Source organism: Neltuma alba, unplaced genomic scaffold (assembly GCF_004799145.2).
Source record: "Neltuma alba isolate B1F8T4 unplaced genomic scaffold, ASM479914v2 tig00013223_pilon, whole genome shotgun sequence".
In the NCBI taxonomy this organism is placed as follows: Eukaryota; Viridiplantae; Streptophyta; class Magnoliopsida; order Fabales; family Fabaceae; genus Neltuma; species Neltuma alba.
In genome coordinates, this window is record NW_021637523.1 from 8705 (window position 1) to 24453 (window position 15749).

Consider the following 15749-nt stretch of genomic DNA (forward strand, 5'->3'; position numbering starts at 1 on the left):
ATTGGTTAGTATACAAACATTTCATTTAAGTTCCCTTTCCAAAGTCTGCTTTTCACTACAATAAAAATTATAATATCATATATTCTGTGTAGATGTGATCGGCTTCCTCCAGGCACTTGGGAATTTGAAAGACTTCAAAAACGAGTTTGGGACTTCGAAAACAATGACCCTGACTCTTTCTAATCAATAGTAACAACCTTAATTGTCATCACTTTATCCTCCTACTACTGTCATTCTCTAATTCTGACTAAAGTTGCAACATATTTCCTATAGTGAGAGCACAATAAAGGTGGTGTTGTTTGGTAACTGCGCGGTAAACACATATAACAGCAAGCCTCAAGGGTTGGAGCATCCTATTATTGTGGTGGTCAGATTTGGAAGGTTAAACCACCAACAAGGTACCACAAACATATTTTCATTTAAACAAAAATCAATTCCATGATCCTAACACTCTGATTGGCATATTATTAGCATATGGCCATATTAGCAACGTGTTTGAAGCAACTAAAGTTTTGTTCAACCCTAACATTCCAGAGGCCCATGACCTGCTTCAAAGGTGAAGCCCTACGAAAAGATATTTGACCAATACATATTTACGATTCATAAATATTTATTGATGTTTGCAGTGACTAAAAATCTTAATCATTTTTATTATTATTGTTGCTAGCCTTGACGAAATACCTGAAGGTAGGCAGCGTTTCTCTCAACTTTCCAGTGCAGATTACCAAGTTGTAGACAATGAGCCAATGTTAACATTTCCAATAAGAATACATGTGGCTGAACTCTTCGCAATTACTAAGGTAACATGATGTCTCTTAACAATATTCAATAGTTAATTAATTAATTGATTAATTTGGAAAGTATTATTATCTCGATGTGCATTATAGTTAATAAAATTACGATCTAATTTTTCATATCTAATTCATGTTTTCCCAGATTTTTAAAGGTTTAATAAACTCCTAATACTAAATTTCACGTTACATCTCACATCTAAATGCAAAATATTATTTATATTCTTGACAAACCAAGGAAGAAAGATTTTTGCTATACTATATATATTTTTATATATGCTTCTTATTTATATGTATGTCTGTGCTGATTATTTGTTTCCTACCTCGATTATATATATGTCGGTGATTTTGTTATATGTTCTGTATATGTTTGGTGCATATAAGATTTTACATATATTTTGCTAACAAACATAAATTATAATTTATATTTTTTGCCCCACGTCAGGATCAATAAATCTTAGCTTCTTTGTTTCTCAAATGTCGTTTTTCTTTTATCTTAGTTATCATAAGATTTTTATTGACAACATTTGTTCTTTGAAAATAGCCGTGTGAAGTTGTAACCAAGGTTTGCATCCAAAAGATTGAGATTGCTTACGGTTGGACCTACGATGGGTGCTCATGCAATCGTAAACCTGTATATGAAAATGACAAACTAAAATGCAAAAGCTGTACGGGTGATGTGTTGACTATTGAGCCTAAGTAAGATTATTTGTAAATCTCTCTACAAAATGAGCAAACGTCTACACTATTTATGTTTTAACCAATGAAAAATGAAAATGCAACTGAAACACTATTTCATATTGTTTCATAGATTTAAGCTCCATTACACGGTGTTTGATTCAACGGGCATATGTTCAATCATATTTTTCAATCGTCTTGCTTATGATTTGATTGGCTTCTCAGCTGAGGAGTTGAAGACAAAGGTAGCAAAGGTATGACTCTTACATTGCACTTCTTGAACTCAACACTCATGTTATAACCTTTATACTTCCCCAACGTGTTCCATTTTAGGACAAAAACCCAGGTTCTTTTCCAAAAGAATTGAGCAATTGTGTGGGGAAAGAAATGATCGTCAAGCTAAAGATCAAAGAAAGCAATATTAGGTATCGAAATAGTAGTATGGGTGTTATCCAGTTCTCTACCGATAAAAAGATGCTGAAAAACTTTGCGTACTCTGCTACCGAGGTATTCAGATAACTCATCCTCATCATATCTCACTGCTCAATGTTTAGATCTAACATGTTAGAACTCCTTCACACAATTATGTAGGGAAGTCAACTTAATGAATCTGAAAATATCACTTATGAGAAGGCTACAGTTGACACTTCATCATCACAACCAACAACATTGTTGTCATGTGGCATGTTGGATGTAGATAATGATCTCTTAATATCTCAGTTGCATGGCTCTCCAGACACATTGTCTAAGCGTAAAAAGAATCCACCTGATTCATCAATTGATGATGACGAGATGAGATTGTCTGCCAACTCAACTATGAAGTCCAACTACATGAAGCCCTTGAAGAACATCAAAAAGGAGAAGGAAGATAAAGACTGATTTCTCAGCCCTATCAGTGGTGACATTATCAGTTGCAGGCCTTTTTGTTTTTAAAGAGTTTCGATTGCGCAATTTTTTTTTCTTTACTTGATAGACATATTACTGCTTAACGTAAAAGACCTATCATTGAAATAATGTTTCAGTATTGATACTTTTGAAGTTCATCTATAAATCTTTCATCATCCTTTACATACAATTTACATATAGCTCACGTGAATACCAAAACTCACGGCATTTTTAGCTGCTCGGCATATATTTACATATCACATTTTTTTTACTCATTAAGTTTTTGGAATATTGTATTACTATCAAGATTGATTAATTTGAAATGCATTATTGTTTCAAATTAGATGAGATTATAGATAAATAATTAAATTTTCATATAATTTTAACTTTCTAATTTCATCTCTCCCCAAAATTGTAAAGTTTTAATAAATTCCCAACACTAACTTATATGTTTAATTTTTCCAAGAGTCATATTTATCTAATTTAATTTAACAATTTTAGTAAGATTTTTATTCGATTTAATTGTTAAATTTGTTTAAAGAAGCTACATTTCATTTTGCTCCAACTAATGAATCTTTAAAATAACAAAATCAATAATAATATGTTTAAATATACAAAATTAGATATTATTCATATCTATCTAATTTATATATTACTCAATAGACTAATTCAATTTCCACAATTTGTTACTATTACTATTACTCATTAATATTGATCATTAATTAACAAGTCGGAACATATCATTTTTTAATATATTAACAATAACAATAATTAATTGATGAATAACGTATTTAGCGGAAAAAAAGACATGCTATTGGACTGTTTCTAGATTTTAAATTGTGGTTCTCTATTTGTGTGATCAGCTGTTTTCATTGAATAATCATATATTTCACTAATCTAATCAGGGAAAAAATCATACTCTTTAAGTCCTAAATATAAAACTCAATGAATTAATTTGAGTATATCAACGATCTTAGTTAAATTATTGGTCAATATAATATATTCCCCCCAAATAATCTAAGCATCTTCCTTAATTTCCTCCCTCTTTTTCTTAATTGAAAAGAAAGATAAAGAGTGAATAATATGTTTACAATAACAAAATCAATAATAATATGTTTAAATATACAAAATTAGATATTGTTCATATCTATCTAATTTATATATTACTCAATAGACTAATTCAATTTCCACAATTTGTTACTATTACTATTACTCATTAATATTGATCATTAATTAACAAGTCGGAACATATCATTTTTAAATATATTAACAATAATTAATTGATGAATAACATATTTAGCGGGAAAAAAGACATGCTATTGGACTGTTTCTAGATTTTAAATTGTGGCTCTCTATTTGTGTAATCAGCTGTTTTCATTGAATAATCATATATTTCAGTAATCTAATCAGGGAAAAAATATACTCTTTACGTCCTAAATATAAAACTCAATGAATTAATTTGAGTGTATGAACGATCTTAGTTAAATTATTGGTTAATATAATATATTCCCTGTAATATCCTAAAAAAAAAAAAAAAAAAAAGTAATTGAAAAATAAAATAATATAAGATAATATAATATAATATAATAAATAATATATATAATAATATTATTTAAAAAAAAAAAAGAAAGTCAACTTTCCAACGAAATTGGTGGAAAGTTGGGGAAGGGGGCGGTGGAAAGTTGGGGTTGGGTTGAAAAACCCCTCCCCCCAATAATGAGCAGGGGGTGTTAAATACACCCCCAACAATTCATTCTTTCCCCCACGGCAGGCGCAAGAGAGAGAGAGAGAAGAAGAAAAGAGAGAAAGAGAGGGCCGAAGTGTGTGAGCGAGAGAATCATACCGGTGAAGCAGAGGGCAAGCTTTGCAGATATTTTAGGTACATGAAACTATCTCTTTTCATCAAACTTTCTTCATAAATATTTCATATATATTTTATGCTTCATAATAGTAGTATTACCCTAGTGATTAGAGAAAATTTTGAGACTTATATATGATATAAGTATTGAGTTTTGACAAAAGATGACTATAGAAATTTAGAAATAAATAAGTTGTTAATTTTAATCGGTTTAGATTTCTCTATTTGCTAGTTTTAGTATTTAAAATTAATTTATTTAGTGGAAAATCTGTTATGTATGAGATATGCCATATTTTTACCGATTAAATTTAAGTTAAATAATTTATTTGGGTTGTTTGATATATTATTGAGATTTTAATCGGTTTGGATTGGTCCATTTGTTGGTTTTAGTGCTTAAATGGATTTTTCTAGTTGAAAAATATGTGATATATGATTTATATCATATTTTACCGATTAAAATTAAGTTGAATAATTTAATTGAGGTGTTTAACATATTATTAAGATTTTAATCGGTTTATTTTTATTTATTGGGTGACTGGAGGTTTTAAAATAATTATTGTAGCTAAAAAGTTTATTATTTATGAAATATATATATGGTAGTTATACCATTAAAGTTTTGATTAGATTATTTATTTATAAATATTTGAAATATTATTGAATTTTTGATAGTTTGATTTTGAGGTTTAAACTTAAATGAGGATTTTTAGAGTTTATAAATAATAATTTTATATTTAAAATTGTTGAAAATCCTTTTTATTAAGGTAAATAATTTGGAGGTGGTAAATAAATAATTTGGGGTTGTTAGAAATTTTAAATTGTTGCTAAAATACTTAATAATTTTTGGGTTATGAGAGTTGCGGGAATTTAGAGTAAAAATTTAAATAATATAGAGAAGTTTAATTAATTAATTAATTAGTTTATATTAATATGTGGTTATATTAATTGTGTAGATTAATTATTGGTTGAGCAAAGGATTGACCTTGTGGTAATCCTTAGTATTGCTTTGGCGAGAGGTAACCACTTTCCACTTGTTATATGTGCTAATATGTTGTTTGTGAGTATTTTGCTATTTTTAGAATAATATTTGATATTTGGAACTTGAGTAGATATGTTATATCTTTTGAGCTATGAAAATTGTCTTGTGGGATTTTTGGAATGTGATTGAGAAGTTTGGAAAAGATATATGATATCTTATGGATTATACTGAGAAAAGATTGAGACATTTTTATTATATTGTGAATGATTGGTTGTTATTTGGATTTTGGATTGAGTCCTATCCTACCACGTGGTAAGGCCGCCATTGGTGCACATTGGTTGGCTTCTTCTTTCGTCCCCCATAGTGAGGGATAGGCCTTTGTGGCTTCTTATTCGTCCCCCAAGTGAGGGATAGGCCCATATGTTTGATTGATCCCCCAGAGTGAGGGATAGACTTATGTGGCTTGTGTGTTGGCCCCCATAGTGAGGGTTTGGATGATTGAAATTATATTTCTATGGATATATCTATGTTTCTCGAGAATTAATAACTGTCCCACTTGACACCTCACGAGCACGTGTTAGTATGTATGATGAGTTGGAAAGTTGGTTACTGAGGCGTTTGTCTCACCCCGTGGTTTAACATTTTCAGGCGATAGTTCAGGTGGTGGCCCATCAGGGAAGGCTCCGGAGGCATAGTGTGCTGATTAGCTTGTATAGCCTCCCTGCTTTTGTTCTATGTGCTGACTTGTTATATATTGCCACATAGGGCTCATCTACTATCATGATGTAAAATAATACTTTTAATTACTACTATCTGGTATGATAGGGCCGTGAGGAGGTCCGAGACATTTTACACTGATTTGATAGTGTTGATTTTTGACTAATGGGCTCTATGACTTATATTAAAATGTTTTATCAGTTCGTGTGTTTGAAAATAAGTTTGGTTTGGGCTAATGGTTGAATGATATTTCTGGACTTTGAAGTCCAAGGCCCAAGTGAACGATTGATGTGGCTCGTAATATAAGTTTATTTCTTTTAACCATGATAGCGATTTTAAAATTTTAAGGTTTCTTCTTTTCTATCATGGTTAATCATTCAAATAAATTGTTGGATTTAATCTAAAATGGTTTTGAAAGAGCGGTTGTCACAATTTGGTATCAGAGCCAAAGATTCTGTGAAGTGGGTTGCATTACATTGCATTTAGTGGCAATATATAATAATCTCACATAACCTTCCCTGTTACTTTGTGTCTGTGTTTGTCCTTACTTTGTGTTTCTTTTGGTGGGTTCCATCCTTAGGTGGGGAGGATGGTACGGACACGATCCCGACAAACTGATCAGGGTGGAGATGAATCCACAAACCCACCTAATCAACCACCGAATCCTTTGCAGTTTAACCAGGAGACTTTACTGCAACAGTTAAGGGAAGTGGTAGTTACGGTGGTAGATGAGAGAGTAAGGAAGATGGAGGAAGATTTGAGAGTCAAGAAAGCTGTGGAAGAGTTTGAAGGGAGTGGGCTTCCTGGACCGTCTGTGGGAAATTCTGTCACCCACAGGGGTTCTATTGAAGGAACCAGAGAAGAGAGTAGTTCACAAAGGCGACCAGGAAAAGAAGAAGCGGTGAACCTTAAAAGCGTATGGAAGGACATAGAGCGGCATCACCCAAAGACGTTTGATGGGGGTATGGATCCTGACAAAGCTGAGGCTTGGATAGATGACATGGAGACAATATTTAAAGCTTGTGGCTGTAATACCTACCAAAAGGTACAAGCAGCGGTAGTTTTACTGAGGGACGAGCTAAGAGGTGGTGGAGGAGTGTAAGCGGCATAGATGACTCGGGGATTACTTGGAACGAATTCAAACAGATGTTCTTTGATCACTACTTTCCCCCAGCCATGAGACAAGAAAAAGAAACAGCTTTTTATGCTCTTCGACAAGAGAACATGCATGAGGATGAGTTTATTGCCAAGTATATTGACCTCTCCAAGCATGTTACCTACTGCAGCAGAATGATGATCCAGAATGGATGGCCCGACAATTGATAGAACGGGCGAGGCCAGAGTTGAAGCAGCAAATGGCCTTATATGAGTTTAAGAGTTTCGAGGATGCCTGCACGAAACTCAGGATGACAGCTCGCAGAACCCGAGAGGTAGAGGAGAGCCGACGTCGGGATAATCAGGGCAGATTCTCTGGTTTTATGAGGCCAATGGGAGGAATCAATAAAAAGAATAACTACAGTTATGGGGCTCAGGTAACTCAAGCAGAGGCAAGAGCCAGAATCAAAGAATTCAGCCCGTGGAGGCTTTATGCAAAGGAGACAGCCTCAGGGGAGCCGTATAGGGGGAGATCGGAGTGTCCACCATGAGCCTGCCAGATCTACACCAAGTGTTAGTGGTCCTTGCATGAGATGTGGGAGAAATCACCCAGGACAGTGTTGGGAATGCTACAGATGCCATAAGTTTGGACATATAGCTCGCAACTGTCCAGAGATGCAGCAGCAAACTCCTAGTTTCAGATCCACGGTGCCAGGGAGAGTTTTTGCTTTGACTAGAGAGGAAGCTGGTATGTCTCCTAATCTGATTAGAGGTACTGTCTCTCTTCAAGGACATGATATACCTGTGTTGTTTGATTCTGGTGCCACTCATTCTTTTATTGCTGCGGAATGTGCTCAAAAGTTTAAATTTCCAATGCATGATTTGTCTTACATGTTGAAAGTGTCAACTCCAGCGGGAGCCACTGTGTTAACCACACAGGCGTGTTTAAGTCTTGTGCTTAAATTTGAGAATCGTGAGTCTGTGATTGATTTGATTTGTCTACCCCTCAAGGGTATTGATGTGATTATTGGTATGGATTGGCTATCAGCAAATAATGCCATTCTGGATTGTAAAAGGAAGATAGTAACTCTTCCTTTGTGCACTACGATAGTTGAGGCTATTAATGGTCGTTTGTGGTTGTCTGCTACTCAAGCAACTAAGTGTATTCAGAAGGGTTGTCAGGCGTATGCTGTTTTCTTTTCCGTTAGTACGGATAAAGAAGTTGGTATAGACCAAATCGAGGTAGTAAAGGAGTTTCCTGAGGTATTTCCTGAGGAAGTGTCCGGTTTACCTCCTGAAAGGGAAGTTGAATTCTCCATTGAGCTAGTACCAGGGACAGCTCCAATTTCTAAAGCACCGTACAGAATGTCACCTTCTGAATTGGCAGAGCTGAAAAAGCAAATCGAAGAGTTACTTGAAAAAGGATTTATTAGACCAAGTGTCTCACCGTGGGGATCACCAGTACTGTTTGTGAGAAAGAAGGATGGGAGCTTGAGATTGTGTATAGATTACAGGCAGTTGAACAAAGTGACTATCAAGAACAAATATCCTTTGCCTAGGATTGATGATTTGCTAGATCAATTAATGGGGTCAGCGGTGTTTTCCAAGATTGACTTAAGGTCGGGATATCATCAATTAAGAGTTAGAGCAGAGGACATCCGAAGACGGCCTTTCGTACCAGATACGGACATTACGAGTTTCTAGTAATGCCTTTTGGTTTGACGAATGCTCCAGCGGTGTTTATGGACTATATGAACCGGATCTTTAGGCCGTACTTGGACAAGTTTATTGTGGTGTTTATAGATGATATCCTGATATACTCTAAGAATGAGGAAGAACACCGAGAGCATCTTTACATTGCATTGCGAATATTGAGGGATCATCAGTTATATGCTAAGTTAAGCAAGTGCGAGTTCTGGCTTAGAGAAGTGAAGTTCTTAGGCCATGTAGTATCTGCCGAGGGAGTAGCTGTTGATCCTAGCAAGGTCGATGCCGTATTGAAATGGGAAACACCAAAATCTGTGACGGAGGTACGAAGTTTCGTGGGCTTAGCTGGGTATTACCGAAGATTCATCAAGGGATTTTCTCAGATCGCCATGCCTCTAACTAAGTTGACCAAGAAAGACCAACCGTTTATCTGGAGTGAAAAGTGTGAGGCGGCTTTCCAAGAACTGAAGGCTAAGTTGACCACGGCTCCAGTGTTGACTATTCCAGATCCTAGTAAACCGTACACCCTTTACACTGATGCTTCACTTAAGGGTTTAGGGTGTGTCCTGATGCAGGAAGGAAAGGTGGTTGCCTATGCATCTAGGCAATTAAGGCCACATGAGGAAAATTATCCTACACATGACCTGGAATTAGCGGCGGTGGTTTTTGCATTGAAGATCTGGAGGCACTACTTATATGGATCACAGTTTGAAGTCTTCAGCGATCACAAGAGCCTGAAGTATTTAATAGATCAGAAGGAACTGAATAATAGACAACGCCGGTGGATGGAATTCATCAAGGACTATGACTTTGAGCTTAAGTATCATCCGGGTAAAGCCAATGTGGTTGCAGACGCTTTGAGTAGGAAAACGGTGCATGTGTTTCACATGAGTTTGGAGGAACACTACTGCTTAGAGAGATTGAGAGATCTCCAAGTGGTGCATGAGGCTCCAGCCACTCTACAATCAATTTTGGGTGATTATGAGTTTTTTCGAGACTTGAAGGTTGCACAGATGGAGGATGACCGGTTACTAAGCATCCGAGAGGAAGTGGAGAACCATGGTATGCCTGATTATGAAATTGGTGAAGAAGGAATCCTGAGGTACAAGAAGAGGATTTGTGTCCCTAATAATGAGGAAATCAAAAGGACTATTCTAGAAGAGGCGCATCGAAGTAATTACACGATACATCCAGGGATAACCAAGATGTACCAAGACCTGAAAAGGAACTACTGGTGGCCAAAAATGAAGAGGGATGTCACGGACTTTGTAATGAAATGTCTGACATGTCAAAAGGTCAAGATAGAACATCAGAGACCTCCAGGACTATTAAAGAATCTTGATATTCCCCAATGGAAATGGGATAGTATTTCTATGGATTTCATTACTGGTATGCCAAGAACCCCGGCTGGCTATGATGCGATATGGGTAATTGTAGATAGATTGACTAAGTCAGCGCACTTCCTGCCTATCAAGAGTACTTACTCTTTAGAACGATTGACAAAGCTGTATATAGATGAGATTGTTCGACTTCATGGAGTGCCGGAGTCTATCATTTCAGATAGGGACCCGAGGTTTACATCGAACTTCTGGCAGTCATTACATGAAGCCATGGGCACCAAGCTCAAGTTTAGTACTGCTTATCATCCTCAGACTGATGGACAGACTGAGAGGACGATTCAGACTCTCGAGGACATGTTGAGGGCTTGCGCTATAGAGCTAAAGGGTAGTTGGGACACTCACTTGTCATTAGCTGAGTTTGCCTATAACAACAGCTATCACGCTAGCATTCAGATGGCACCATATGAAGCTTTGTACGGGAGGAAGTGTAGATCTCCACTTTGTTGGACTGAATTAAGTGAAAGAACAATTATTGGCCCAGATTTAGTGGACATCACAACCAGAAAGATTGAGCTGATCAAGCAGAAGTTGTTGATGGCCCAAAGTCGACAGAAGAGTTATGCGGATCGTCGAAGGAGACCTTTAGAATTTGAAGTGGGTGATCATGTATTTCTGAAGGTTTCACCGGTCACTGGTGTTGGTAGATCCATCAAAGCCAAAAAGCTTACACCCCGATTTATGGGTCCTTATGAGATTTTGGAGCGGATTGGACCTGTTGCATATCGAATTGCGCTGCCGCCACATCTTTCCAGTTTACACGACGTGTTCCACGTGTCACAGTTGAAAAAGTATCATCCCGATCCGTCTCATGTTATTGAGCCTGAAGAGGTGGAATTGCGAGATAATTTGACTTATCCAGCAGAACCAGAGCGGATTTTGGACGTTAAGGATAAACAATTGAGGAACAAAACTATCCGTCTTGTTAAAGTCTTTTGGAAGGGCATGAGTCCCGGTGATGCTACTTGGGAGACAGAGGAACGGATGCGTTATGAGTACCCTTACCTGTTTTCTTAGTAAGCACTTTGAGTTACTTTTGTTTTTATTTCTTGTGTGGTTGTTTGAATTTTGGGGACAAAATTCTTATTAGGTGGGGAGAATTGTAATATCCTAAAAAAAAAAAAAAAAAGTAATTGAAAAATAAAATAATATAAGATAATATAATATAATATAAGATAATATAATATAATAATAATATTATTTAAAAAAAAAAAAGAAAGTCAACTTTCCACCGAAATTGGTGGAAAGTTGGGGAAGGGGGCGGTGGAAAGTTGGGGGTTGGGTTGAAAAACCCCTCCCCCAATAAATGAGCAGGGGGTGTTAAATACACCCCCAACAATTCATTCTTTCCCCCACGGCAGGCGCAAGAGAGAGAGAGAGAAGAAGAAAAGAGAGAAAGAGAGGGCCGAAGTGTGTGAGCGAGAGAATCATACCGGTGAAGCAGAGGGCAAGCTTTGAAGATATTTTAGGTACATGAAATTATCTCTTTTCATCAAACTTTCTTCATAAATATTTCATATATATTTTATGCTTCATAATAGTAGTATTACCCTAGTGATTAGAGAAAATTTTGAGACTTATATATGATATAAGTATTGAGTTTTGACAAAAGATGACTATAGAAATTTAGAAATAAATAAGTTGTTAATTTTAATCGGTTTAGATTTCTCTATTTGCTAGTTTTAGTATTTAAAATTAATTTATTTAGTGGAAAATCTGTTATGTATGAGATATGCCATATTTTTTACCGATTAAATTTAAGTTAAATAATTTATTTGGGTTGTTTGATATATTATTGAGATTTTAATCGGTTTGGATTGGTCCATTTGTTGGTTTTAGTGCTTAAATGGATTTTTCTAGTTGAAAAATATGTGATATATGATTTATATCATATTTTACCGGTTAAAATTAAGTTGAATAATTTAATTGAGGTGTTTAACATATTATTAAGATTTTAATCGGTTTATTTTTATTTATTGGGTGACTGGAGGTTTTAAAATAATTATTGTAGCTAAAAAGTTTATTATTTATGAAAATATATATATGGTAGTTATACCATTAAAGTTTTGATTAGATTATTTATTTATAAATATTTGAAATATTATTGAATTTTTGATAGTTTGATTTTGAGGTTTAAACTTAAATGAGGATTTTTAGAGTTTATAAAATAATAATTTTATATTTAGAAATTGTTGAAAATCCTTTTTATTAAGGTAAATAATTTGGAGGTGGTAAATAAATAATTTGGGGTTGTTAGAAATTTTAAATTGTTGCTAAAATACTTAATAATTTTTGGGTTATGAGAGTTGCGAGAATTTAGAGTAAAAATTTAAATAATATAGAGAAGTTTAATTAATTAATTAATTAGTTTATATTAATATGTGGTTATATTAATTGTGTAGATTAATTATTGGTTGAGCAAAGGATTGACCTTGTGGTAATCCTTAGTATTGCTTTGGCGAGAGGTAACCACTTTCCACTTGTTATATGTGCTAATATGTTGTTTGTGAGTATTTTGCTATTTTAGAATAATATTTGATATTTGGAACTTGAGTAGATATGTTATATCTTTTGAGCTATGAAAATTGTCTTGTGGGATTTTTGGAATGTGATTGAGAAGTTTGGAAAAGATATATGATATCTTATTGATTATACTGAGAAAAGATTGAGACATTTTTATTATATTGTGAATGATTGGTTGTTATTTGGATTTTGGGATTGAGTCCTATCCTACCACGTGGTAAGGCCACCATTGGTGCACATTGGTTGGCTTCTTCTTTCGTCCCCCATAGTGAGGGATAGGCCTTTGTGGCTTCTTATTCGTCCCCCGAAGTGAGGGATAGGCCCATATGTTTGATTGATCCCCCAGAGTGAGGGATAGACTTATGTGGCTTGTGTGTTGGCCCCCATAGTGAGGGTTTGGATGATTGAAATTATATTTCTATGGATATATCTATGTTTCTCGAGAATTAATAACTGTCCCACTTGACACCTCACGAGCACGTGTTAGTATGTATGATGAGTTGGAAAGTTGGTTACTGAGGCATTTGTCTCACCCCGTGGTTTAACATTTTCAGGCGATAGTTCAGGTGGTGGCCCATCAGGGAAGGCTCCGGAGGCATAGTGTGCTGATTAGCTTGTATAGCCTCCCTGCTTTTGTTCTATGTGCTGACTTGTTATATATTGCCACATAGGGCTCATCTACTATCATGATGTAAAATAATACTCTTAATTACTACTATCTGGTATGATAGGGCCGTGAGGAGGTCCGAGACATTTTACACTGATTTGATAGTGTTGATTTTTCACTAATGGGCTCTATGACTTATATTAAAATGTTTTATCAGTTCGTGTGTTTAAAAGTTTAAGTTTGGTTTGGGCTAATGGTTGAATGATATTTCTGGACTTTAGAAGTCCAAGGCCCAAGTGAACGATTGATGTGGCTCGTAATATAAGTTTATTTCTTTTAACCATGATAGCGATTTTAAAATTTTAAGGTTTCTTCTTTTCTATCATGGTTAATCATTCAAATAAATTGTTGGATTTAATCTAAAATGGTTTTGAAAGAGCGGTTGTCACATTCCCCCCCCAAATAATCTAAGCATCTTCCTTAATTTCCTCCCTCTTTTTCTTAATTGAAAAGAAAGATAAAGAGTGATTTCTCAGCTCTCTCAGTACTCACATTATTAGCTGCAAGCAAACATTTGTGTTGTTAAAGACATTCTATTACAAACATTAGTTACAGGGTACGATTTAATTACAAGGCACCATTTCAGTGTAATAAATCAAATTCGAATGAATGCATTAAAATCAAATGAATTAAGGAATTCGAATAATAAAGGTGCAAAGTCTTATGATTTACATATAACTCACATGAAGAACAACAGTCACAACATTTTTAACTATTGGACATATATTTTAATATGCTATTCCACATGCTCATTAAATTTTTGCAATATTCTTTGCTATCAAATTATTTATCAGTTTTTTACTTTGTTTATATTTTCTACAGGATATTTCTATAAAATTCATCTATGCATTCACCTACTTCACAATCAATTATCAATTAATTACTTTGAAATTTATTACTATTTCAATTTGGATTGTAAAAACATTGATGAGTTACATTTCCACACTGATGATTAATGCATTCGTAAATGAGATAAGTCTTAGTTCGAAAATTATAATATCATGAAGAAATGTCACAGATCATTTTCAGTCGCAAAAATCATAATATGATGGACGTTGCAGCTTAGACTTGTGTCAGTTTCCAATTACATATTATTTGCCAATCCTAATGCGCCTATATATCCACGCCTTGCACAAGGGAGATCTTGGGATGAAGTAAGTTCATCTTCGTGCTTGACATACTTGGTCCTATATTAATCCAAATAACTGTACTCGGTATTCCAATTTATCCTCATATGAAACGATTTAGTGATTATTGCTCAAGTTAACAAAGATCGGCAACCCAAAATTCGTGACGGTTACCTACATCAATTATTAACAAAGCTTGTGTCATAGCATCACCTTTGGAACAGGTTTCGTTTCGAAAAATGCAACTATTTAATTACACCTGTACTTAGGAATAATAAATGTATACCAAATATCAAAGAAGGTAGAGAGAATGATCGGATAGCGCTAATACAGGGATGCCATCATCCAAGCATAACTGACCCAATCAACAGTAAATATTAAACCACCTCATCCGTTACAATGTAACAGCCAGCTTAGTCTGTTCGTTACTGCACAAAGTGAATCACAAAAGGTATTGAATGAGCCAATTAACCATCAATAATTGAGAGGCAAATACCACTATTGAGGAATGCAATGCGATTAACATATTGTCATGAGCTTTACCATCTTATGCCCACACAATTACCCTCTCTTCGCATCAAATTTACTTTTTACTCACCACACAATCCACTACCGGCATGGACAACACCGCATCCAGCATCAACCTTCAAAGCTCTGAACAAGGCAAGTTTCCCTTTACTTATCATGTTGTATGTTAGTTGTTTTCTCTCTGTCCTATTGCTAAGGCAAAATTAGGTGCATCAATCAAACGACTGATGACTCTATTTAACAATGGAATGGTAGTTCATGGAGATGACGCGATACAAACCATATACGTAAAATCTTATTTTCCTTAAATATATATGTGTGTGTATATGGACAATGAATGTCTATATACACATAAACGACAAAAATATTATAATGGAAAATATTAGTTACTTTTTCTTTGTGCTATTTCTATAAACATATCTTGTGCTAATGACTGAAATAAACAATTCAACAACAGATCATACAAATCATTATATACAAGAGTCAACTTTGCACAAATCAAAGAAAAGCCGGTTTGAGCACACAACCAATGAAGATGCTAGCATTAATCCCATCCTCGATCAGCATATCATAACAGGTACTTCGCTCTTCTCAAATAAATTTACCGTGTCATTAGCAGATAAATGAAAAAATAAATAGGAATGATGCGTACTTTAATGAAAATGCCATATACAATTCCCAATTAAATCACTTTAATTTGTGCGCATAGCATGCGTGTGTCCGTTTATTATATTTGGAACACGACCTGCCATTCCTTTGCTCTGCTCTGTTAAAATAAAAAAGAGAGGCGAGCCACGACT

At 34.9% G+C, this 15749-nt stretch overlaps 2 long non-coding RNA genes across 2 annotated transcripts; both read left to right on the forward strand.

The window, feature by feature from the left end:
- The first annotated feature begins 303 nt into the window (after positions 1–303).
- On the forward strand, positions 304–747 carry LOC114735540 (uncharacterized). Its single transcript, XR_003739283.1, has 3 exons — positions 304–398; positions 472–556; positions 668–747. It is a non-coding gene; the product is annotated as an uncharacterized LOC114735540 (long non-coding RNA).
- An 859-nt stretch (positions 748–1606) lies between these two features.
- LOC114735539 (uncharacterized) lies at positions 1607–2147 on the forward strand. The gene is made up of 3 exons (XR_003739282.1): positions 1607–1723; positions 1803–1976; positions 2061–2147. It is a non-coding gene; the product is annotated as an uncharacterized LOC114735539 (long non-coding RNA).
- The last annotated feature ends 13602 nt before the right edge of the window (positions 2148–15749 follow it).